The following is a 24795-nucleotide window of genomic DNA, read 5'->3' on the forward strand; positions in this document are numbered from 1 at the left end:
CCATGATTTATCGCTCACGGTCAACGCCGCGGACGCCGACACCGACGCCGACGACACCGGCTTTTCTGCGACACGAGCTCCTTAACGCTATCGCGTTAATATGGCGATTGCGAAGAGGGGGAAAGCGGAGAGCACGGCGAGAAGGCCGAGTGCCGCGAGCGTGGCGCCGCAGCTCGTGGGCGGCCGTCTTCGGCGTCTCCCACAGGTGGCTGCGGTGGCACAGGCCAGGGCCCCTCCTCTGCGAAAGCGCTGGCGGCACTGGCAAACTGCCAGTCGGTGCACTGATTTCGGTCTCAAGTTCTTTGCCTCCATATATCAGGGAATGAAAGCACGTGTTCAGCTGCGCTCAAATTTCGGATTAGGGAATATCGTAATCGTCGGTAATTTTGTTTCACTTCAACGTTTTTATTCCACTGTGAACACCATGCGCAGACAGAATATATGTAAATACATGCACAAAGTTCATTATATTTTTTAAAGTCAAGGAGGTAGTCAATTAACAATTATTTCTAATGGAATGCATAGTCCATGCCTATATAGAATGATTATGTTGCTATATGTTTACCTCGCTTCAAGTTGCCTTTCTAGCTTTCTTGACCCTGGAAAAAAAAAAGAATTTACACCCCATTCCGGCCCAGTGGCAGTGGATGTCCAGCGAAGGTGTTGAGACCACCACTACAACTGCGGAGGGGGGGGGGGGATGCAATGATTTATTCCGTTAGAGTAACGGTAGTAATGGTAATTTGTAGAGTAATGGGAGTCATCGCAGTTTTGAGAGCACGCCGCCACCCATAGCGGTGCCGCAACAACATTGCAATGAGTAACTAGGCAGGCTCGGGTTGATACGAAAGGCTAGAGACGTCACTCCTTGCGTCACCGTCGTCGCTGCCGTCGCCGCTCTAGCTCGCGCAGCAGTAGTCTTTACCGCGATATGTACGCGGGAGAACTACGCTATTCGCACTGTCATAACGAGCGCCTTATCATCAATGGTGGGGTTAGCATGCTTGTTTAGTGCTTCTTCTTTATTGAAACGTATCCTGTTCTGTATGTTGCATTCCAATGAATATATGCACTGAATATATGCTTCGCTTTGCGGAGTGCTTGAGGCCTCTGTCTTACGGGGGCTCCTGCTCATTGCCTGCACTTCCGCCGGGATGGGCCCACGTCTCTGCTAACGGACGCGGACACGAAAAATGGCGACCACCGAAAGGCTAACAACTTCGCTGTAAAAAAAAATGGCTGTGGCTTAGGTAAGGTTAAGCCCAGGATGCGAAGCATACTAGCCTTTATTTTAGTTGTTGAACCACTGTTTAGCCTGGTGAACTGCTGTTGCTTGGCTATATTTGGTTCGGCTAGACGAAGAAACAACTCATGCATTACTTCTTCGCCTTCAAGAGTGGAACGCGACAGCGTTCCCGTCGACCCGCCAAGGGGTGTAAGACAATGGGCTACAGGGCAGCGACTACGCGCCCCGCATTGGACGCGGTGAGCGTCGAGCAAAGCAGCGTTCGGCGCGGCAACGAAATGTGCGCCTGAGCAAGAGACGCACGCCTTAGAAACAGCGCGTTTCTAAGGCAACACCGCATTCACTAGAGGCGCTTTTGTACCGCTTTGAAGCGTTGTACTCGTGGCTCAGTGGTAGCGTCTCCGTCCCACACTCCGGAGACCCTGGTTCGATTCCCACCCAGCCCGTCTTGCAAGAGTTGAGCCAAAGCCACTTCTCCTCTGTCGTGACGTCACGGTGTCACGTGATTTCATGGTCACCGCCGCGCCTGAGGAGCTGGGTTGAGCCCTCGTTCTCCTCTGTCGTGACGTCACGGTGTCACGTGATTTCATGGTCACCGCCACGCCTGAGGAGCTGGGTTGAGCCCTCGTAATATGCTTCGCATAAAACCTATGGACTTCAGTGGCCCCATCGGCAGTGGCTTTTATCAACGTCGTATGAAATGCACGTGAACGATATGTGTCTAAGTATCGCTTTTTTCCCAGTTGGCAATGCTAACGACTCATGAAAAAAAAAAACCTCTTTCTAATCATTTACATTTATTAGGCATGGAAACAACGCCACTTGCATGCAGAGGTCATAAATATGTTGTAACGCGACTAGGGAGGCACAGAGGCAGCACGGCCCAGCTATTCTGTTCTCCTCCTCCTCTTCCCGAAAAGCAGCCGAGGCTTGGTGCCGTTCTTCCACCCCACCCTCGGCCACGCTGCAGACCTGGCAAACAAAAAAGAAGCCGCAGTTCAGTCCAATCGGCGCATACTTTTCTTGAGCTGCGAAACGTACCCCGCGAAGTTACTTCTTTTCCGCCGGTCGAGTCCAACGCTTGGATCCGAGGTGTAACGCGCCATCTCCTACGCGCTTGGCTATGATGAAGGGCCCCTCGAGCTTTGCGAGTAGCTTCTTGCCCGGCCGGTTGCCGCCTCTTCGCACCCACACCTTGACGCCGATAGTGTGCGCAGGGGCAGATCGACGGCGACGATCATAATAGCGCTTCTGTTTTTCTAGCGCGTGCGTGGCTTTTTTGTTCGCTGCAGCTCTGATCTGCTGGCGGGCGACTGTGCAACTGTCACACTGTGTGCGGGAGCATCTATAGCCTGAGGACCGCTTTCAGTTGGAACAGCTTGCCATGTACGATTTCATGGCGCCACACCAGTAGACGTCTGCAGGGCTATGTTAGCCGCGTAGCCAGCTGCCGGTAAGTGGACGTCCCAAACGACCCCTTCTTTCTCTTGAACCTTTGTTTATGCAGTGAGCCCTGCGTGAAACCTCTGGTTTGTTTGCTCAGTAAGGCCGTTTGCCGGGGGATGAAACGCGGTTGTGTAATGATGTTGCAACCCCAACGTGTAAAGGTACTTTCCTATTTCCAGGCTGTGAAATGTTGTAGCACGATCTGGTATCATTTTTTTTGCAAGCCATCCTTCCATTTAAACCTGTTTTTCAGAAAACCGACTAAGTGAGCCGATGCCAGGGATGGTACGGCTGCGACTTCCACGTATTTGGAGAGATAGTCCACAGCTACAATGATGTAGCGGTTTCAAGCATTAATGACGGATAGCGGCCATAAGTGGTCGATGTCAAACGTATCAAAGATGTCTTCGGGTATCTCAACAGGCGTTAACAGTCCAGGCTGGCACTTAGGTAGTCGCTTAAGCTAGTGACACGCTTCGCAGCTGGTGAAGAAAGAGCGCACATTGTTCTGAATCTTCGGTCACTAGAAGCGTTCTTGTAGCTTGCGGAACGTGGCTCGTTGGCCGATGTGCCCTCCTTCGGGGTTATTTTGAATGGCTCACAGTATTTCTGTGCGAGAAGATTTCGGAACCGCCGGCAGATAACCTCCTTCCGAGTGGTCCTTCCGCCACTGACGACGGTTAGTACACCATTGCGTGCTGCAAACATTAAGGGTGTTTTTGTGCAGGTATAGAGGCAATAATTGTCGCGAACTCTTCGTCCTCTTGCTACACTTTGGGCAAGTCTACGTAGGCAAAAGAAAAAAGAAATGCGATTTTACCTGTTTTCTTGCAAGCGTTCCAGGGGGTTGCGTGATAAAGCATCGGCGATGTTATTCAATACCCCGGTACGATGTCGCACGTTGAAATCACATTCTTGAAGCGTGATAAACCACCGGACAAATTTGTGCTTTAGCTGTTGCTTGAAAAACATCCACGTTAACGCAGAATTATCATTTACCACGGTGAAAGTGCGCCCGAATAAAGTGTCGTAATTTGCCATCCACGCTCCACACTACTGCGAGACATTCAAGCTCTTTGGAGTGATAGCGGCGCTCGGTGTCGGAGAATTTTCGGCTGGCATAGGCAAAGGTGTGTTCGAAGCCATCTGGACCCCGTTGTACGAGCACTGCCCCTAGACCAACTTGGCTAGCATCGGTGTGCAGATGAGTGGTCCAGTCATCATGGCTTGATACTGGACAGTGAGCTTTTGCTTCATCGTCCGGAAGACGTTTTCTTGCGCTCAACACTCAAACTGCGTGTTCTTTTCAAGGAGGTTGCTTAGGGAGCTGCGATAGAATGGAAGTGTGGAATAAACGTCCTCAAATAGAAGGCTATGCCAATAAAATTACTGAACCTGCTTCAAGCAGGTTGGTGTGGGCTATTCCGACACTGCCGCTATGAGCTGCGGCAGTGCCTGAATGCAGTTACGAGAAATGTTATGTCGAAGGTACGATATCTTATACAGGCCGAACCGGCACTTCTCGCAGTTTAAGCGAAACCCCGCCCCATAAAGTCTGCACAGCACTTCATCCAATTTGCGAAGGTGTTCGTTCTGCATGGTGCCAACAAACAGGATGTCATCTCAGTAGAGCGCAGAGGTTTGGTTCTTCAGAGAAGCTAGGACTGAATTCATGGCGCGCTGAAATGTACTAGGGGCCGTTCGCAGCCCAAACGACATACGACTGAATTCATGAAAGCCCGACGGAGTGCGAAAGGCTTTATTTCGCTTGTGTTTTTCAGCGACGTTCATCTCCCAACATACTCTGCACGTAGTCGAGCGACGAAATAACCTGCAGTGGCGGACTGTGTCAATGGCGTCGTCAATGCGAGATAAGGGGTACGAGTCGGGCGCCGTACACTTATTGATCTGCCTGTAATCCACGCAGAAACGCAAGGACCCGTTTTTGTTCAGCACGATCGGCGCTGCCCTCAGACTTGATGAAGGCCAAATTATTCCCCCGGCGAGCATATCGCCTACTTGATCGGTGATCACGGTGCGATCCCTCTCTGCGTATCCCGTCTATGGTACGCATATCGGAGAGTGGTTCTCCGTAGGTGTTCGATGCTCAAATATCTTAGCGCCCTGGAAGTCTGCGGTAGTGTCAGCCAACACCGCTTGATGGCTTACCAGTGTCGAACTGAAGGAAAGCCGCTCACCTGTCGGCGTTGGCGGTGACGTCGCAGTAGTCTCAGTTGATGCGGGCTCGATGCGTACGTGGCCGCGATCGACGGTGATTTGCAGGTCTTCGGACAATATAAGCGTTTGATTCAGTTGAAACATCAGCAGTCATGCAGGCATTACGGAATCTGGGCGTGGACGAGCCGTATGTAAATATACTGAAAGATATCTATAGCGCCTCCATCCACAGCCACCGTAGCCCTCCATAAAAAAAGCAAAAACTCCCAATAAAGAAGGGCGTCAGGCAGGGAGATTCGATCGCTCCAATGCTATTCAAAGCGTGTTTACAGGAGGTATTCAGAGACTTGGGTTGGGAAGAATTAGGGATAAGAGTTAATGAAGAATGCCTTAGTAACTTGTGATTCGCTGATGATATTGCCTTGCTAAGTAACTACGGGGACCAATTGCAATGCATGCTCACTGACCTGGACAGGCAAAGCAGAAGGGTGTGTCTAAAAGTTAATCTGCAGAAAGTTAATGTTTAACAGACTCGGAAGAGAACAGATTTACGATAGGTAGCGAGGCTCTGGAAGTACTTAGGGCATATAGTGACCGCGGATCCTGATCATGAGACTGAAATAATCAGGAGAATAAAAATGGGCTGGGGTACGTTTGGCAAGCATTCTCAAATCACGAGCAGCAGGTTGCCATTATCCTTCAAGAGAAAAGTGTATAACAGCTGAGTCTTACCAGTACTCACTCACAGGGCAAAAACCTGGAGGCTGACGAAAAGAGCTCTACTTAAATTGAGGATGATGCAACGAGCTATAGAAAGAAAAATCATGGGTTAACGTTAAGGGATAAGAGAGCAGATTGGGTGAGGGAACAAACGGGAAGTAATGACATCTTAGTTGAAATTAAGAAAAAGACATTGGCATGGGCAGGGCATGTAATGAGGAGGGAAGATAGCCGATATTCATTAAGGGTTATGGACTGGATTCCAAGAGAAGGGATGCAAGCAAGGGGCGGCAGACAGTTAGGTAGGCGCATGAGATTAAGAAGTTTGCAGGGACAACATGGCCGCAATTACCACATAACCGGGGTAGTTGGAGAAGTATGGGAGATGCCTTTGCCCTGCTGTGGGCGTAACCAGGCTGGTGATGATGATGCTGATGATGATGGACAGTAGAAAATCTGGAAGAGTGTGGGTTTAGGCCAGTTGGTGAAAAATGATTATAGGAATTTTGTGTTGTCCCTTCCGCGCTGTCCCTTCCTTCAAGTCTCGTGTTTTGCTAGCGGCAACTTCCGATAATCAAGTAGAAAATGTGTTCCGAGGATCACGTCGGCAGGCAGGTCCTCGAAGACGGGAATGGTCGGCGGAAACTGTGTCGCTGCTGTTGTCCGGACATAAACGTTGAGTATGCCCACTGCCTTCACACTACGACCTAGCCCGTGAATTCGAGACTGCATCCTTGACCAAATGGTGTCGGGAGCACGACGCTAGTATAGTGCCTAGAATATACTGGCTAGTGTGCCGTGCACCAGCTCTTTTCAATGGACGAGCGTGGCGCCGCCTGCAATGAATGCCCACGATGGCCGGCAGAGGTCGCTGCCGCACGGGTGGGTGCAGGCTGCGCGTGTCGTCTGCTTCGCATATCAGTTTCGCAGTTGTTGCGTCGGTTTCTGTGTTTGCGTTTTCAGTGTTATTACAGCGTTGCGTGTTTGTGCTTGGTGTTGTCAAAAAGTGAGTGCGTGGCTGTTATGTTCGTGTGCCTGTCATTGCGAGAACTATGCGGCGGCGGTGAAAAAATGCCGAAGCTGAGACAGTGCAAGGAGCGGACCTGCTTTGTGCCGTTGTGTGGAAGCGGTTACCACTCGAACAAAGGGCGTGTATCCTTGTTCACTCTACCATCTGATACGAAGCGGCAGCAGAATGGGCAAGAATGATCAGGAGAACAGACAGAAGGCCGGCACCAACTGCTGCGGTTTGTGAAAAACAGTTCGAAAACAGCTTAGTCGAGCGCGCGTTCTCTATCACCGTGAATGACGCTGTAAACGAGATACCCCGCGATAAAACACGCCCACGGTGGAAGTATTCTTCCATCGTGACCAAGCCTGAAACCCTAAGCTATACCCACGATATTTCCTGAGTTTGCTAAGCATTCTGCAGCTTACTTTTCCTGAGTACCAGGGGAAAAAAAAGAAGAAGAAACGAGCAGTAGTGCTTTGATCTACTATACTGCAGGTTATGTTGCACGATAGATTACTGCCCAAAATTCTTGACCACATTGTGCAGGCTTCCTTTGCGTAAGTAAAGCTGAAGCTAGTACAGACGCTGCTTCATTATTGCACTTCCCATTTTGACAATGGAGGCCTTGCTTGTCTATCTTAGCCAGACGTCAACCGCTGTGAAGGCCGGGGAAAATGCTTTTACTGTGTTCTTCAGCAAAAACAAGTTACATGTAGCGAGTACAGCTGATTTTTCAGGTCCGCTGCAGACAGCTGGCCTTTCCTCAACCAGGGTGCCCAGAGCATGAAAAACCAGCTTTTGACAGCAGTTGCAAAGTTCTTTGGTTTCTTGAGGTTTCGTTTTTTTTTGTAAAAGGCATCAACAAAGAGAGGGAAGCGCAAAGGCAACGGCAGAAGCTCCTGAAACTGCGTCACTGCGCGATCTATTCATGTATGTGTGCATTATCTCATCTAGGGCTGTCTTATATGCCTGCGATTGACTGTTGTTACGCATGAATAAAATCTTTGTTACGCTTAAATGAAATATCTGTTTCCTATTTTTGTTCACGTATATCAGACATAAAAAGAAATCTGCACGTATTTACCAGGTATAAAAAAAATGTATAGTACACGGAACACCACGTGCAGTCCAATTTACAGGCATTTTTTTTGCTTATTATTCTATCCTCGGGGCCCAATGGGAATTATGAGGAGATGGGTACATGGTTTACAAACCATCAAAAACATTCAAACCTATGAGGACAACAATAAGATAGTAGGCAGAAATAGCAGCAAATAAAATAAAAAGAAAGAACACAGAAATTCAAGTCATTTCAAAAGATGATCGGTTACAGCGGTTTTGAATGGCTATGCATTAATATAACATCAATAGAACAGTAACCTAACCTTAGAATTCCTTTACTTTATGAGAATGAAAAATGTAACCTGAAACGTACCCTTAAAAAATTGCGCTGCCATCATCGCTAGAATAAAAAAACAAGTGCCCTTAGCTATCGCCGAAGATATACACGTAAGGCGAAAGCCTTGTAAAGCCTACTCTAATTCACTCTAATCCTTAATTAATACACCTTAATCCCTCTAATTCAGCCTTATCCCCTTAATCCAATCACTATAATGAATAATTAAATTTGCTAATCATTTAGCATCTCCTATACACGGCTGGACATGCTTTGGTTCGTTTGTGGCCTTCCTTGGATCGTGTGATATGTTCTGTACCTCGCAACACGGCCTTGGAACATGGAGATCAAGGCATTTGCGTTAGAAATTACGTTTTCTCTTCGCCAGCATAGAAACACATCAGGTTCCCCGTTCGAACCTCAGGTTCCCCAACACGCTTTTCACGCAAGCGACAAGCGCTAGAGAAGCCTGTTGTAATCGAAACAAACCCTGATTTATAAATCAGCTGCCCACATTTGAACTGTGCTGCTGCTACAGCTTAATAAAAACAAAAAGCGCAAGAGCCCGCTTGCCGATGCTGTGGAAACACGGCGGGCTACGAAGACCGGATGGTGCCGTGGCACCCACCTGCACTGCAGCGACCCTAGTGGCAGCCGCCGGCATTCATTGCATTTGGTGCCACCCGAGAGGCCGCGTACGGCACACTAGCCAGTATATTCTAGGCACTATAACGCTAGTGTAGCGACGCCCGCTCGGCGAAGGTATCAAAGAGGGCTGACAAGTCGTCTATTCCTTCGACATGCACTGGTAACAGTGGAGTTGGGAAGGCGCGGTATCGAATTCGGCAATGCGGCGATTGGCGGCATTCCTTGGCGTGGTGTCAAGACGCCCTCAAACAAAGCAGCCCTAGCGCGCTGAGATGGGTGGGGACTGTCCGGCCTGCGGCGCGCTGAAAGTGAGACGGCGTTGAGTACACGGCTGCAGTTCCGCGGCCTTGTGAGCGAAAGCCAGACATCAGATCTCGGGAGACTGAGACGACAGGATGGCAGCATCAGCAGAGTCGCACAGTTCGTCGACCACGTACTGACGCGCAGATGGAGAGGGCCATGTAAGGCCGCAGTCGTTGAGGGGTCGAAGCTTATCGTAGACGTAGTTGGTGACGTCATCCGTGGGAACTTGTCGGCGCGATCAGATATGCATTAACTGGTCATCGTATGTCGATGAGAGCCGGCTGAAGGTGCGCATTAATGCTGCACTCCGGTCCAAGTCTGGCAATACCGCCATCGTATCGATGGCATGCTTCGGCGGAATCGCGAAGTCGACTCTCAGCAATTGACATTTTAACGCCTTCAGGCCAAGAGTGCCGACAGGCCAGGGAACTGATGGTTTGTAGCCATAGAGGCCGTTTAACCGAAAACCCCCGAAACTCTGGAATTCCTGAGTGATGGCAGAAGCAGTGCGGTACGAGCCAAGGATGTGGCGACGGAGTTGGCGTCTTCGAAGTGCTTGGTCATGGCAGCGGTTGCCTTTGTGAATACAGCGAAGTCGTTGGAAGCTGCACTCGCGGGAGGAGTGTTGACCTCTGGTGCCGATGCTCATGTCGCTTGCGATAAGATGCGGGAAACTGAGCCCAAGGAAGCATGTCCCTTGGGTCGGAGGTAGTTCCCATATCCACGGAAGTTCAGTCGCTTACCTAAGCTGTGTTGAAGGTTGCAGATAGCGTGCTGGCTTGGATAGGAGCGGTGGTGAGCTCGTTGCCGAAGCCAGTGTAGCAGAAGCAGCGGGACCAGGAAGTCTGCGTCCGCTCCGTAGCACGGTGTCGGACTGTCGGTCGTCCAGCAGAAGTTCATTGGGCGGCTGCGCCATTGTGACGCGATCAAGGAGACAAAGAGAGTACCTGTTCCTGGGGCAGCCGTTCTATTCTCTTTCGCCTCCTCTTCCTCCTCTTCGCTCTTGCCAAAAAAGAGCGAAGAGGTGCCGTTCTTAATTCACTGAGTAACCGAAATGAGGGCAAGCCGGATTCACTCAACATCAGAGTCAACAGCAGACATGCGCAGTAACGCTTATATTCGGACTTACAGTAAAAAAAAAAAGAAGGAAGAAAAGATTGCAGTTTCGCCGCAAAGGCAAAGCAAGCCCAGTACCTTGGCTTGGGCGAGTTGGTTCGTCGTGACAGTTTTCATGAAAACGCGCTATAAAGACGAAGACGGGAGAACTACATACAGCGCCTGTCCTGTCATATGTGTTCCTCTCGTCTGTGTCTTTTGTGAGTTTTCGAGCGATAGCTCTGCTACTCCAGGTACATACCCTCAAAACGCTTGCTTCCATAACTCTGACCTTCAAGTCTAGTCAAGGTGAAACTGGGACTGAGCCTCCCAATGCCGGTGACAGCTGCGTAGGCCGCGAGGGCGCCCATATCATGAAAGCGAGCTGGGATGTGGACAAAGTGCGCCGTGCGCTGGTAGCTTCGTATGCGCTGTGCTTTTGATGCTTAGTTCGCGTTGAAAGGAGACACAGCATGAAGGTCAATTCGCTCGCTGCTGCTGCCGCGCCGAGCAGCTTCTGCGTGTTATCTTGTTTTGCAGTTGTAGATGCGGTAGTTGCTAATCCCTTACAAAAAAAATTGTTGAAAGGTTATTGAGATATCATTGGTCAACGTCAACAAATGACCTTGAAAGATCATTGGCGAATTGTTGAAACATCATTGAGGAAATTGTTGACAAGTGTTGATAATTGGCCCGCGACATTTTGTCGAAACATCATTGTGGCCTCTCAATTTGAAAGATCGTTGGCATATCGTTGAAACTATGGTGTATTTCACTCTTGAAAGCCCATTGAAGCAGTGTTGAAGATGTGTTGTTTGTCAATGTTGAAAGCCCATTGAGGTATTGTTGAAATGTGTAGTTTGTCAATGTTGAAAGCCTATTGAAGCATTGTTGAAGCTCAAAATTGAAAGCCCATTGAGGTATTGTTGAAATGTGTAGTTTGTCAATGTTGAAAGCCCATTGAAGCATTGTTGAAGCTCAAAATTGAAAGCCCATTGAGGTATTGTTGAAATGTGTAGTTCGTCAATATTGAAAGCCCATGGAAGCATTGTTGCAGATCTGTTGAACATCAACACAAATTACGTTGAAAGCCCTTTATGCCCCACTGGGTATTTAGCAGTTTAAACCTGCACTTACCTTAAAATACTGCTGAGCTATGTTGCATATAATTACCTTTGATGTCACGGTGGCATGTCTGCTGTGAGAGGATAAGGATAAAATTTAAATACAGGCATTTTGTACCGCAGACCTCTGTCACCCTGGGCTCAAAAGCATGCTCCTAGATTGCCTGTAATAAACCATATTGTAAAACTGCTAGCAGTACTGTTATGCCACTTTTTTCAATTGTCAGAGTGAATGGTCCTCCGAAAAATCAAGAGTGCTGAACTGATGCAGACAAAAACCATTTTTCTAGGTGAACTGTTTATTTGTAACCAAACATCTCTGTAAATGTACAACCCTTTGTAGTTTGAGATCAGAAACTTCTTAAAAACTATCGCACAGTACAAACTTCCTGCAGCTTGACACCATAACAAAATTGAATACTGAAGATGTAGTCAGTGTGGCTCTCAAGTAAAACACATTTCCCAAAAGAAATAAATTTTAAAAAAGAAATGCCTAAATAAATAAATGTACAAGCAGACTGACATGACTGTAAATAAGAACACTCAAAAAAGGTACTTGCTTTCTCTAGCCAGTGGTACTATAATCATGGCACAATTTGCTTGTGCCCACAGCACTCAACTGAGACCTGATATGCAGGGTGGTTATCTTTAAGTTTCATGGAACTTATTGAAGACTGACTGTTGCAGCTAACATAATTCTAGATACAGAGTGCCAAACATTACTTGCATGAGAAACAAGACACCATAGTCAGCTGATTAACAAAAACTCAGTTCCTAATAAAGTTTTTACAAATTGTAGCCGGTAATTTTACAAGGTGTATGCACTTAGAATGAATTTCCAGAATGACACTAGTAACGAGACACATGCCATCAAACTGGCTGTAGAAATGCACTGCTATGCATCGAAGTACAAAAGTAACCGGAATGCCCTTGTATTTCTCTCACATTTATGGAAAAATATCGAAACTGGTGTCATCCTGGAAATTAATTTCAAGTGAATGTCTTGCAAACTCACTGGCTACAATTTGCAAACTGAAATATGTGCTGTGATGTTATAAGTGAATTAATAAATTTATGACAATCAGTTTAATGTTTCCATTTCTTGTGCTAGTAATGTCCACCTCTGAATAATCCAGCTCAAGAACAAGAATTATGCTACCTGGCAGACAACTTAAATATCTGTAAAACTGAAAAAGGATCACTGTACAATCCTTATTTGTTGGTTGAATGGTGTGTGCCAATTTCAGTAAACCTTACATACTTTTGAAACATGGCAATCACAATAAGTGATGCCTATGGGAGCAGTTTATTATGCCGCATTGCTGTTGCATGATCCAGTTGTGTTTTCTGCCATGATAACGTTGCTGCGCAGGTAATTCCATATCAAGCGACTTATTCATATTGACTGCTTCAGATTTTCATATGAAACAAAGACAGCTATTAGTGATGTGCTGGAATACAGCAAAGTTACTCCTTGTGCAAGTTCCATTTCAATTTTATTCGCTGCCACAAAAAATAACGAAAGAATTCAGAAGATATGGTTTTATGCAAACATGAGAGGCACATCATTGCCATTACTGGAGATGTTTTGTTGCATATTAAATTTAAGCCGACTTATACCTATTAATTTTACTCATGTATTTTAGATAGCAATAAACCATTTTTACAAAGTTATGTAAAATGCCGTTCTTACTGAACTCTGGAAATGGCACAGATGCACTTGCAGGTATGCAATTCCATGCCGAATCGACAAGCATTTTTTTCACACCGCACATAAATCTGAAACATTGCCATATGTTTACTAGAGTTCAAAGCTTGTTACCCACTTTTATTTATTTCTGCCAGATATTTTGTAGCATTTTAGGTGACAGTTTAGTTTTCCTGTTCAGCTGAGCTAGAGGCATCAAATGTCCTCTAGCTTTTCATTTTTTTTTTCAAATGCTTCAAATGCTTTTTTTTTCAAATGCACATTGTATTGATCGAGGCCTTCAAAAGGTGTGCGTGAAAATATGGTGAAGTGATGCAACTGCCAAAATAGCCAATTTTTCAAATATTTGCATAGTTCAATTGCTTTTGGCACCGGCAAAAATGAGTCAAATTGCAATCCGTTAGTTTTTTTTTCGCAAGAAAAAATTCACAGGACAGAAATTAAATACAGAATGGTAGCCCAAGTGACATAGTATAGCAGAAAAATATATGAAGCTCTGAAGGTTCAGCTGATCGCCTGTAAAAAAAAAAAATTCTAATCTTTTGCAAGAAGCTTCATGTTCAAGGAAAAAAACAGCCTTCGTAGTTGGCGAAAAAATGTGACACATTATTGGATAGCTCTACATGTCTGCTATGCATGTGTGAAGTTAAAAAAGTCATTTTTAAAAGCGAGAAATTCCTTTTTGAAATTTTGTCAGCACCGACTTTTCTCTGATGTGCGCACAGCTTGCTGGCCGGGAATGCAGACGACAAAGCTGGCTTCGTATGCACAGATGACAGATAAGCGGTGTTAGGGTCTGCATTTTATTGCTAAGGGACACATGCTCTAATGCAACGAGGCTTGTGTTTGGTGTGGGCCAGGTAAACCATACAGCCATTGCACATAAAATATCAATACGAGGTCTGCTAGAAGAGTATCCGACCTTTGGCTGAAGAAAAAAAACTGGCATAACTGAAGTGTTGGAAACCTAATCACCCTCAAAGTAGTCTCCTTGGGAATCCAGCCACTTCTCCCAGCGGTGCTGCCATTGTTAGAAGCATTCCGAGAAGGCTTCTTTCCAAATGGACTTTAGCTCAGCTGTCGTTGCAGCCATAATGTCTTCTTTTGTCTGAAATCATGCTTGTTTCAATGGCCCCTTGATTTTAGGAAACGGCCAGAAGTTGCAGGCCGCCATATCAGGAGAGCAAGGAGCCTGTCGAACTACAGGAGTCTGGTTTTTCGCCAAAAAAGTCTGAATCAAATGCGAGAAAAACATTGTCTTGAAGGATGTGCCAATTTCCTGTTGACAACTTCGGTATCTTGCTCCATACAGCATCACATAGGCCATGGAGGACATCCCTGTAGTAGTCTTTAGTGATTGTTTGACCCTGTGGTGTGTATCCGTGGTGTACCACACTGCGGGAGTCAAAGAAAGCAGTCAGCAACACTTTGACGTTGCTGCACACTTAGCAGTCTTTGGTTGGTGACGTGGAATGCTTCCACTGTAACGACTGGGATTTGGTTTCCAGGTCGTAAACATACACCCAAGACTTGTCACAAGTGATTATGGTGTTCATGAAGTTGGGGTCACTGTTTGTGGAATCCAGCATGTCTGCGAGACTTCAACACAAAGTTGCTTTTGCTCCACCATGAGCAGCTTGTGAACGAATTTTGGCGCAACTCTCTTCATGGCCAAATCTTCGGTGATAATGGAATGTGGATAAAATGTGCTGATGCCCACCTCTTCCGCAATTTCTTGGATAGTTACACAACGGTCCCGCATCACCACGGGGTTCACTTCGGCAATGACCTGGTCATTTCGGCATGTTGATGGCCGACTGGAGTGTGGCTCGCTCTCCACCGATGTGTGGCCGTCTTTAAACTGGTTGTACCACTCCATAATCTGTGTGCTGCTCATAGCACAGTCACCGAAAGCACTCTGAATTTTCCAGATGGTTTCCACTTGGCTGTCGCCCAGTTTCTGTCAAAATTTGATGCAGTAGCACTGCTCCAGTCGCTCTGCCATTTTCCTTGCGATAAAAAACCGACGAGAGCACCGTACTACCTCATTCAAACGCTGCGTCCCAGCAATTCACGCTATTGGCAGGTGGGAAAAAATTCATGCATGAGCACAAAGGTTCAAGGGCGGCTGATGAAAACGCGCTTGTTTCATATTCATCAGGTGTTCGCAAAAAAAGGTCGAATACTTTTCTAACAGACCTCGTACGTAATAAATATGTGAGGGAATCCTGCAGTGCTAAAAGATATGTTTCATGCAGTTTAGAAAAAGAAATATCAGCTATTATGTAGACAGTAAATCTATAAAGAGCACTGATATTGTTTATACAAAGCATCCTAAAGGGCATGTCGCATTGCAATGCAACATAGAGGGAGCAGGACACTTTGTGCCCTGCTCCCTGAAGCCCAATGATGATGCAAGTAGAAAACACCTTCATAATTAAGACTGAAAACCTACATGAGTATGAACAAATTCTTGTGGTGTTGTTTGCTACCACTGTTTCAGAGCTGGAACATGCTCATCTATAAAAGTCATATGTGCCATGTTCAGTCTGATGTGGTCAGACACCATTGGCGACCACCTTTTGCGTTCAGTGTTAAAAAAATACGAGCTGAGACTGCAGCAGCAGCGCTTGACGTCACCTGCCTTCGTAATGATAAAAAAGGCAAGTCAGTTTGTTGAGTAGTTCTTGTGGCTATTATATTAACAACCTTTCCTTGCTAGATGACATGGCTTCATATATTTATGCTATATTTATGCTGTATGTGTGATCCACAAAGGAACATTATAAAAAATACCTTATCGCACTTAAAGAATAATCACTTTTTGTTTCATGTCACATGCATAGCAGACATGTACGGCTGTGTAATGATGGGTGACATACTTTTGTGCCAACCACCAAAGCTAATTTTTTACCTTCAACACGAAGCTTGCAAAAAATTTCAACATTACAGTTTTTTTAGCTGATCAACTGAACCTCCAAGGCTTGAAATATTTTGCTGCTATCCCAAGTCAAGGAGTCTGATTTTATATTCATTTTGTGCCTTCTGTATTTCCCTACGTTAGAAGAAAATTCAAACTGCAAATTTTGGCAGTCACACCACTTCAGTCTCTTGACATGAACACCACCTGAATATCTGGATCATACAATTTCCCTTTCAGAAGAAACGTGTATCAGTGGCTTCTAGCTTAGCTGGGCAAGAACAATAAATTTTTGCCAAAATTCAAAAAAATTTTTGTGAAGGAAAATAAATGGGGAGCAAGAGTTCGGAGCTTCAACTATATCTGTGATGGCCAAAAAAACGCTGGTTGGTTGCCCTGGAATTACTTAAGAGTATGTATGAAAGCAAATTTTCTCAAAAATTTTCTCGTTGTACCTACTCAAAATCAAGCAAACTTGAAATGGTTTGCCATAATGGAACAGTTCTTGAGAAAATTGTTGGGTGGTTTGGCATGAAATGACTTAAGCTACTTAAAAAATATATTAATAAGGAAACACTATCCTTACTGGAACCATATCAAAAACTAACATAAAAATGTAGTGAACTATAACAAAGCACAGCACTTGTATTCTGGATTGAGCAATCCAATGTGGGCTTCTCAGGAGACTAGCATAATTAACATAAATAAAATTAACATAAAAATGTCAAGGCATAGGAAGGCACAACATTTGTATGCTCATTTGAGAAATCCAAATTGGGCCCTTCAGGAGACTAACATAAAACATAAAAATGTCGAGAGTTACAAAAGCACAACACTTGTGTTTTGGTTTGAGCTGTCCAACTTGGGCTCTTCAGAGGTGAAGGGGCAGGGGCAGTTGCTTCAGGGGCAGGGTCCCATGCGAGAAGCAAGGCCAGAGTTCTTTACATAGGGCATGTTGGTACCAGGAAATTTGCGACACGTGAAGCCTGCAAAAACAAGCCAGAATAAGTTTTAAAAAGCAACTTCCACATGCAAAAGAATGGCATGCAATATGCCCTTGTTACAATGAAATTGATTTATGTATTTGTGTTGCTTTATTCCAATTTTCCATGGGTACAGCTTTACAGCATGACCATTTAAATTTATTTAGTGTGGCACAGGACTCCACTAAGTGTCAAATGCAGGAAAGGGCAAAGAGGAACAAAACACTGTAGCAATATAACTTTATGAATATCTTCAATGTCAAAGATGTGAACTTTGCTTGCTGATAAACAAAATGGTGAAAAAAATTCATGTCGTTCATAAATAAACCTGAACTGACAACTAAAATTATTTCTTGTAAGTTTCATAATTAAAATGTGCAGCACTTCACTGTGCTTTTCCATGCTCCAAATACAATAGTGTCATGTCACTATAATTGAGTGTAGCTTCATTTGATGTTAGGTTTCCTGAGTTCACATGCAATCGGAACGTACTTCTCGCCTTACAATGACTTAGGACTTTCCACATTAAAGAAGACACTGCTTACAGCGAAGTATGTTTTCTTCCTCAACGACTGAATTACTGTTATAATGAGGATTCCGTGTAGTTGTGCGCCAAACTGCTTAGCATGACACATGCAGAATGTGACAGATACGAAGAAATGCTGTCTTTTAAGAGCCATATGCCATAGGACTGACTTCTTTAACCCTTTTAGGGTTCACTGCCATACATCTGTCACTGTGATGGAACGTTCTGAAAAAATTTGCCTTTTCAGAACAAAGTGTTGCCTAGCCTCCCACTGGAGGTGCTGCAACCTTCTGAGACTTCTAGAAAATATTTTTATAGTGCTGTCGCTCCTTGGGTTTCTCCCAAACTGATTTTTCACTTAGCTCCTTGGTGTCTGTCATTGCACTAATTTGGGAGTGCTGCCACAAGTTTCCGTAAGTTTCATTACAGAAAAAATTATGCTGCTTTATCCTGCATAAAACAATAAAACATGTAAAACTGCAAATACTGAAATGGTATTGCCACTTTATTGTTATTTAAAAAAATTATTTACCAGTTTATTTTCTCGGAAAGTCGCCCTGAAGAACTTAAATCTGCAATAACAATATTAAGGATGCGCGAAAAGTGATTTTTGAGACTGAACCGAATAATGCCAGAAGCAAATCAAATATTGGATAGCTTCTGAATAATGAACAGCTGATATCACAATTAATGTAAGATGAGGTTCACATACTAGTATTCTTAAAGTTAGCAAGTTTCTGTCATTGTTATGTTATGAAGAGCTGTTTATTAAAGGCACAAATGGAGCAGCAAAAAGTTTCTTCACATGCACAGGACTCTTCAGTAAGCATGAATGATTGCTGTACAGCCTCTAAAGTACAGCTACTTTAGTAACGTAGCCTGGTCTGCTATTCTTACAAGTTCTTACGTTTTACGTCTATACTATGTTATTGGAGGTGAAAATTTACCGTACTTTGGCTCAAATCTCATGTTTTATTTGTGTTTCGAAATATTAGAATAATACTCACATTTACAAATAGTGACCATTCAAAGACTAAATTGAATAGGACACTATTCAAGTCGAAAGTTTTGAGTATGTGCACACTACAAAAGATATATAACTCCTAAATTAGAGGCATATTTCCCCCCAAAATGTGATCCTCAACGGGCTTAACAAGAGCGACAGAAAAGCCCATTCATCTTTTTGATAAATTTAAGCCCATAATCTACTTGGCAATGGTTCATAACCATGTTAACAGGTAGGTGAAGTAAGGAAGCAGGAAACAATTCTAACAATTTCAGAATGGGAGTAGTGGACATGTCCGATGGTCTGTAAGAAGCTTTATACATTAGGCCCCAAGAGCCTATTCTCCATTTATTGAGGTATATGAGGAAAAGCCACATAAATATTTTTTTCTTATCTTAGAATACAAAGTGATACAGTGCATGTTAATAAATACGAGTCATAGGTTAGGAGCTTAGAATAAGTAAGCATCCACTAAACATAGTACTGTTGACTGTGAAGCTGGCAACTCGGTCCCTGTTGTTTCTTTGATTGAAACTACCAAAAGAAAATTGCCACAACACTCAGGTTCCCTCCGCTGAAAGGTTGCCGTCTCGGATCACATGGACCTGCTTCAAGATAGGAGCAACTTTGATTTGATGTGGTCTGTTAAAATTGGTGAAACTACTGTTTCACATCTCAGAACATGGAGAGCTGTTTTGTTTTGATTTCTGCAATTTGGTGAACGTGCTCCTGCTCGAGCTGAGCAGTAACCACACTTGAGCATAGCTTCTCCGCAATTCGTGTATTAACACTTTCAGGCTACTTAACCATGTCCTCCATGCCAACAGATTTGGAGCGTGCTTCACAGACTATTCCTTGCAATGACAGCCAAGTAGCACTGCTAATGCACAAATGCAGCTCATTTTATTTGGTGGAGATGCTAAAAACTTTCGGCAGTGAAGGCAGCTTTTAAATTTGGAAGCATTTGAGTATGGCGGCATTAGGCACTCAAGATCATATGAACAGTCATTCCAAATGGTAGGCTATTGTAGCACACAACTGCACACACAGGCTACATGAAAGTCGTTTGTTATGCCAATGGCAAGTTCATAAATTTAGAAAAGAAATGTGAATGTAAAAATGCAACCGGAAAGGGTATATGGTACTTGCCTATAACAGCACTGACCCTGATGGGGTCAAGAGCCTCTGTTGCCCCTTGGTGTTATTTCCAAAGCCCAAATGGCCCATGAGCTCCTCCTCTGTGAACACATGGTGAAGCAAGGCCCTTGCAAACTTTCCTGGTCCACCATGGCAGGCCATGGTAAGCTGGGCCAGGATAACCTTCTCAATGTGCACTCCTACAGCGTATGTGAACCTGCATGTTTAAGTAAATGTTAGCAAAACAGTTTTAAGCCTTTCAAGTACATTCACACAACAGCCCTACTGCAAATCAATTACAAAAGTACCTGTTGCAAATCTAAAATGCTAAACTTGACTTCTTACAAGCTTCTGATGCTGTCTGGATGCCCCATGTTTCAGAAAAACAATCCAGCACAAACAAGAAAAATAAACTAACGTATCCAAACATCTAGTACTTGAAAAAGGGGAGCACCAGCGAAACACAAATGACACGCACACAAGGAAACGGCATTAGACATGGACGGACATTGGGACGGACCAGCGTTCGTCCCTGTCTAACACCTTTTCCATGTGTGCGCGTCCTTTGTTTTGCTGGTACCCCCCTTTTTCAAGTTCATCATGCACCAACTGGCCCAAGAGCTTGCGCTAATGCACATCTAGTACTATTTATTGTGATTACCATTCTTGGGATACTTCATATTTTCAGGTGTTTGTCTCGATTGTCCCATCCATTTGTGTGAATATGTAGCCATGGTCTAATGGGGAGATTGGGCTGCTATGTTGAGGGAAGAGTTCAAGATCAACCGTTGGAACAGCTTGGGTGACTGGGTATGTGACCCTGGGCATATGCCACTTTTCAATGAATCTCTTTCCCGCTATCTGGGGCAACTGCTGCTGCTTGTGTTGGCAAGCAGCATTAGGAGCTCGAAGTGGGACATGATTGTCGATCATTACTAAGATTACCACTACACATCACGTTCGCTTGCTGTGCTCCAGAAGTAATGCGAGATTCCACTCCACGGTATGAAATGTACATAAGCCGCAAGGACAGTAAATTAAATTAATTAAATTAAACCTCAATTAAATTAATCTACTCGCAAAGCACAGGCTGCACAAGATCACGGAGTGAACTCAGAAGTTTGTGGACAGTCAGTTGATGTCCATGTCAAGGACCTCTAGGGAGACTCGGTCATTTCCTCGATGTGCATCATCGTGCCGTCACACATTGTATTACAATTCTGTCTCGTACCACTAAGTCATCACGTATCACAGAATTCAAAATATAAATAGACACTTATATCTACTGTTTATTTAATCTTTACGGAAAATACTTTGAGCATGAGTTTTTGCAGAGATCATGAATTCTACCGCTTAAAGGAGCACTAAAGTAAAATTAAATTAATTACATTTTGGCGTTTTAAGTGCCAAAACGACAATCTGATGTTTAAGCTTGTTTCACATGCAAGCGATTCAGCGAATGGAGCGAACAGCGACGCGGCGCTGCAAAGCTTATCGCAAAGTTTCGTTTCATATGCATTGCCGCCGCGCATTTTCCGCTGCTGCGAATAGCAATGTTGCTGGCATAAACCACAGGACTTTCAGCCAGTTTCGGTAGTTTGCAACTACCAACATAAACATAGCTTTGTCTCTGCCTCTCAAATTTTTATTTTATAAATACATATCCTGCGCTTAGCAATTTAACAATTCGTTGAAAAGCTCTCTTGGCATGTTGCCTGTACCACGTGTACCAAGTAAATAAACATCATCCTATGCGCAGGCTTTCCAGCACTAATCCTCCGCTGGTCACGTGTCGAGGTGGGTCGTTCGGAAGCAGTGCTGCCGCTCTGCCGCTGCGATGAAATTCCAACTTGCCCGAACCTTGCCGCTCCCACCGTTGAAACTGATTTCTGCGGCGCGGCGGCAGGATTTGCAAGCATTTTCGCTTGCATGTGAAGCAGGCTTTAAGCACGCCATAGTGGGGAACTCTGGATTAATTTTTACCAAATCAGGCTGCAAGGTACATGGGCAGTTTTGTATTTCACCTCCATCAAAATGCGGTTGTTTGATCATGTGACCTCGTGCTTAGCGGCGCTGTGCCAACACCCCTAAGCAACTATGGCAAGAAAGCACTAAAGAGAAAAATTATTTTAGATGTATCTGTAAATGACCTTCCTACAATTCAAGAGATTCACTCGTACCATGACAAGAGGGTGAGTAAATTGTAAAAGCAGCAAGAGGAAAAATTGGTGGCAGTGCTGCCTTGAAGTTACCACACCCGCTTGCTGTGACGTCATGGATTTTGATGTCTGTTCAGGTGCAGCAATTTTTTTTTACAAATAAAGATGTTCTTCATTGTATTCCAAAAACTTAAAATAAGAACCGTCAGGAACTTTTACTGAAACAATACAACCCAAGTTTGTAAAAAATACTTGAAATCCACGATGTGACAATGAGATGTCAGCACGAAGATTTTGGGGCGATACTCAGAAAATTGAACGCTGAGCTTTATTTTCTCTAATAATCAAGCAATTACCAAGAAATTTACAGAAGTAGATATTTAAAACGATGCTTTATTTTAAATTCATTTAAGGTGTCATTAGTGTCCCCTTAATACAAAACAAGGAATGCACTTAGCTGCGTAATAGGTTAACATGCATCACTGGTTCTCATTAAGGTAGGATTATCAGTATAGCAATGGGCATGCACTGGCTACTCCAGAGGGGAGCCCTGTCACTTCCCCTCAACCTCCCAATTTCCATTTTTTTTTTATGAGCAGTGATGCAATTTCTGTATCCTAACGAGGCATAATGCCAAGGAGATTCATGCCATGCTGGCTACAGTATGTGGTGACCGGCACTTCACACCGTCCAGCTCGGCATCAATCTTTCTGGAATTTGGCCCTTGAAATGCAGAAAGCTTTGATCACTGCTCGTTCTTCAGCCAACTTTCTCAAAGGGTGCTGCTGCTCTGGTTTGATACCTCTAGCAGTGCACTGCTGCATGACATAGGTAAAACTAGGAAGATGTGCACTCACGTAGACCACTAATGTCCACACTGTTTCTGAACACCCCTCCCATATCAGGCATATACCCTGAAGAAGGCACATTCTATCTTTAATATGTTCACAAGTGACACTGAAATTCACTCCCAGTCCCGGTGCAGTTGCAGTCTTTCAGCTGAGTGCTTAAAAGCACCATGTCTCCTAATGAAGGCACTCTGCACCAATTGATCACTGGAGCAAATGCCTTGCAGTTGCATCAGCAATGTTGTTTTTTCTGCTTCCTGCAATACATTTTCACGGCATCACTGTATTTGATCATGGTGACGTTACAGAGTGGATGGCCAAAGAATTCACCTTTAGCATTCCAGCTTGGGTGTCTCTCAGCTCATTTTGAATCTGAAAAAAGATGTCAGTATTAAAATGTGAAGCCACAATGCAGCAAAATCAACCATCAAAAGAGCTACATGGACCATTAGGCTGACATAAATAGATGGATACAAATGACTAGTCATTGAATACACTAAAGTGTGGCCGCTCTTGCCAATGGCAGTGTGAGCTTGTCAAATAATTTATTTCACATTCCTCTATTATTTTAAAAATTATTTCCATGCATCTACTGAACTGTTATGGCCACATATTAAAGGATGCTCCTTCATATAAAACCACAGTGTTGCATTCTTTTACTCCCCGTCTACCTGATGCTACTGAAGTTTTGCTTACTCTCAAAGAAAGAATTTCACAGAACTGCTCTTTCGACAATGCATTATTCCAAGCTTGTGGCAAAGCGTTGTCATTTAGTTCACAACTATGCGCTCCCCTTTCAATCTGTTCACTATTTAGTGCTCGGATTCAAAGCAAAAATAGCTTTTCGACATAACTAGCTACTTCTATGGTCACAAGAAACAATGCTAATTATTGATGTTTATGTTGCCGATAACGTATACATGCCGCCTCGAAACCCAGTGGGACGACAAAGCAGATATGCCAGGCATCTCGTTCCTCTACTGATTTTAAAATTTTGTTAAATCAATCACTTACTGAAGTGCGAAAAGCTGCAATTTCACGAAATTACGTTATTTTGAATGTTGTAGGACCTGGAGTGCCATGAAATCTGCCTTTCCGTGAATGCTAAGAGCGCCTACGCGAAGCCGTTTGGGGCGAAGCACTCGATGGCGTCGAACGAAGATGAAAAAAGAAAGCTGAATGCGCGCGAACTGGTGGAAAACAAAACACACGCGGTTAGCAAGGCGTATAACTCGATGATTTCGCAGCACTCTGTGGCATCCCCCTCTATTGTATCTCACGTATCGCATAGAATCACATGTACACCCTTCAAATTCATTATTATTATTGCGCGACAGCCTCCTCTGTGTTTTCCGATCGCGCGAACATCGGCCGCACGGCGTGTCAGATAGCAGCCTAGTCACTCGTTCCTGAAGGGAATTCAGCGCAACAGAATACACTTTCGCCGATCCCACCGCCCCACGCCGCTACAAGCTCGCTCCCACGTCTTGTACTAGCGTGGCTCAAACGAAATATCTTCCGATTACAGTACAGATCGGATGGTTTCACGTCGCATTGTTTTGCGCTCATTAATAAGGCTAACTCAATCGGTGCTCGAATACCGTATCAGAAATCATGGCGTACAACATGCCCTGTTTTAGCTGGCACCACATAGCTGCCTTACGTCACCACAAGCGGAGTGTAAAGTTAAACCAGGACAAAGCTCGATGTTATATACCACGAATCTAGTGCGGTACAACCAATTCTGGCAACGGAAGGATAGTGCTAGGAATGAAAACACGCACAGGCGCTGAAATTCCCCTTCCGGCGCGGACGAACAAGGGGAATTCGAAACACTAACTCACCTTTGATGTCGCTGAGTCGGAGGCGATCATGGCGATCTTCGAGGCAACAAGCCCATAAAAAGCGAGCAACACGCAGGAACATTCCAAAGATGTCACAGCGAAGCACACAAAGAACGCAGAAAACGCAGGAAGTTTTCACACAACCGGCATGCACGATCACGCCGGAATGCTACAAGCCTCAACAGCGCAAACGCGCAATCATACATGTACACTCATACAAATACACCCTTATATTATCATAAATTGTACCATTTGATAACAAATTCTGTGATGTCATGTTATTACAGAAAAATTGTAGCGCTTTGGAAGTGTATAAAAGTTTTTTGCTTCACTTCTTTGATGAACTACTTTCTTTGGCGCAGTAACGCAGTGCACCGGCCGGAGCTAATGGCATGCGCGGGAAAAGGCGCCAAATTCAAACGTCGCAAACGCCGTGCTAATGTTTCCGCGCACAGTTTTCGTCGTTTGTATTTAAAAAAAAAAAGTAATGCGTGCC

At 44.6% G+C, this 24795-nt stretch overlaps 1 protein-coding gene and 1 long non-coding RNA gene across 4 annotated transcripts in view; one reads left to right on the forward strand and one right to left on the reverse strand.

Annotated features, from left to right (window-relative positions):
• LOC139057684 (uncharacterized) overlaps window positions 1-24795 on the forward strand; it is a 504738-nt gene that overhangs the window by 67234 nt on the left and 412709 nt on the right. The gene's annotated exons all lie outside the window — the stretch shown is intronic.
• Window positions 11450-24480, reverse strand: LOC139057683 (uncharacterized). Of its 2 annotated transcripts, XR_011512984.1 has the most exons (4): window positions 24300-24480; window positions 22786-22827; window positions 19461-19665; window positions 11450-16782 (listed from the first exon to the last, which is right to left on the reverse strand). It is a non-coding gene; the product is annotated as an uncharacterized lncRNA (long non-coding RNA). The 2 variants fall into 2 exon arrangements; XR_011512985.1 differs by lacking the exons at window positions 11450-16782; window positions 19461-19665 and adding an exon at window positions 22603-22712.

This window comes from Dermacentor albipictus, chromosome 3 (assembly GCF_038994185.2).
Source record: "Dermacentor albipictus isolate Rhodes 1998 colony chromosome 3, USDA_Dalb.pri_finalv2, whole genome shotgun sequence".
Taxonomy (NCBI): domain Eukaryota; kingdom Metazoa; phylum Arthropoda; class Arachnida; order Ixodida; family Ixodidae; genus Dermacentor; species Dermacentor albipictus.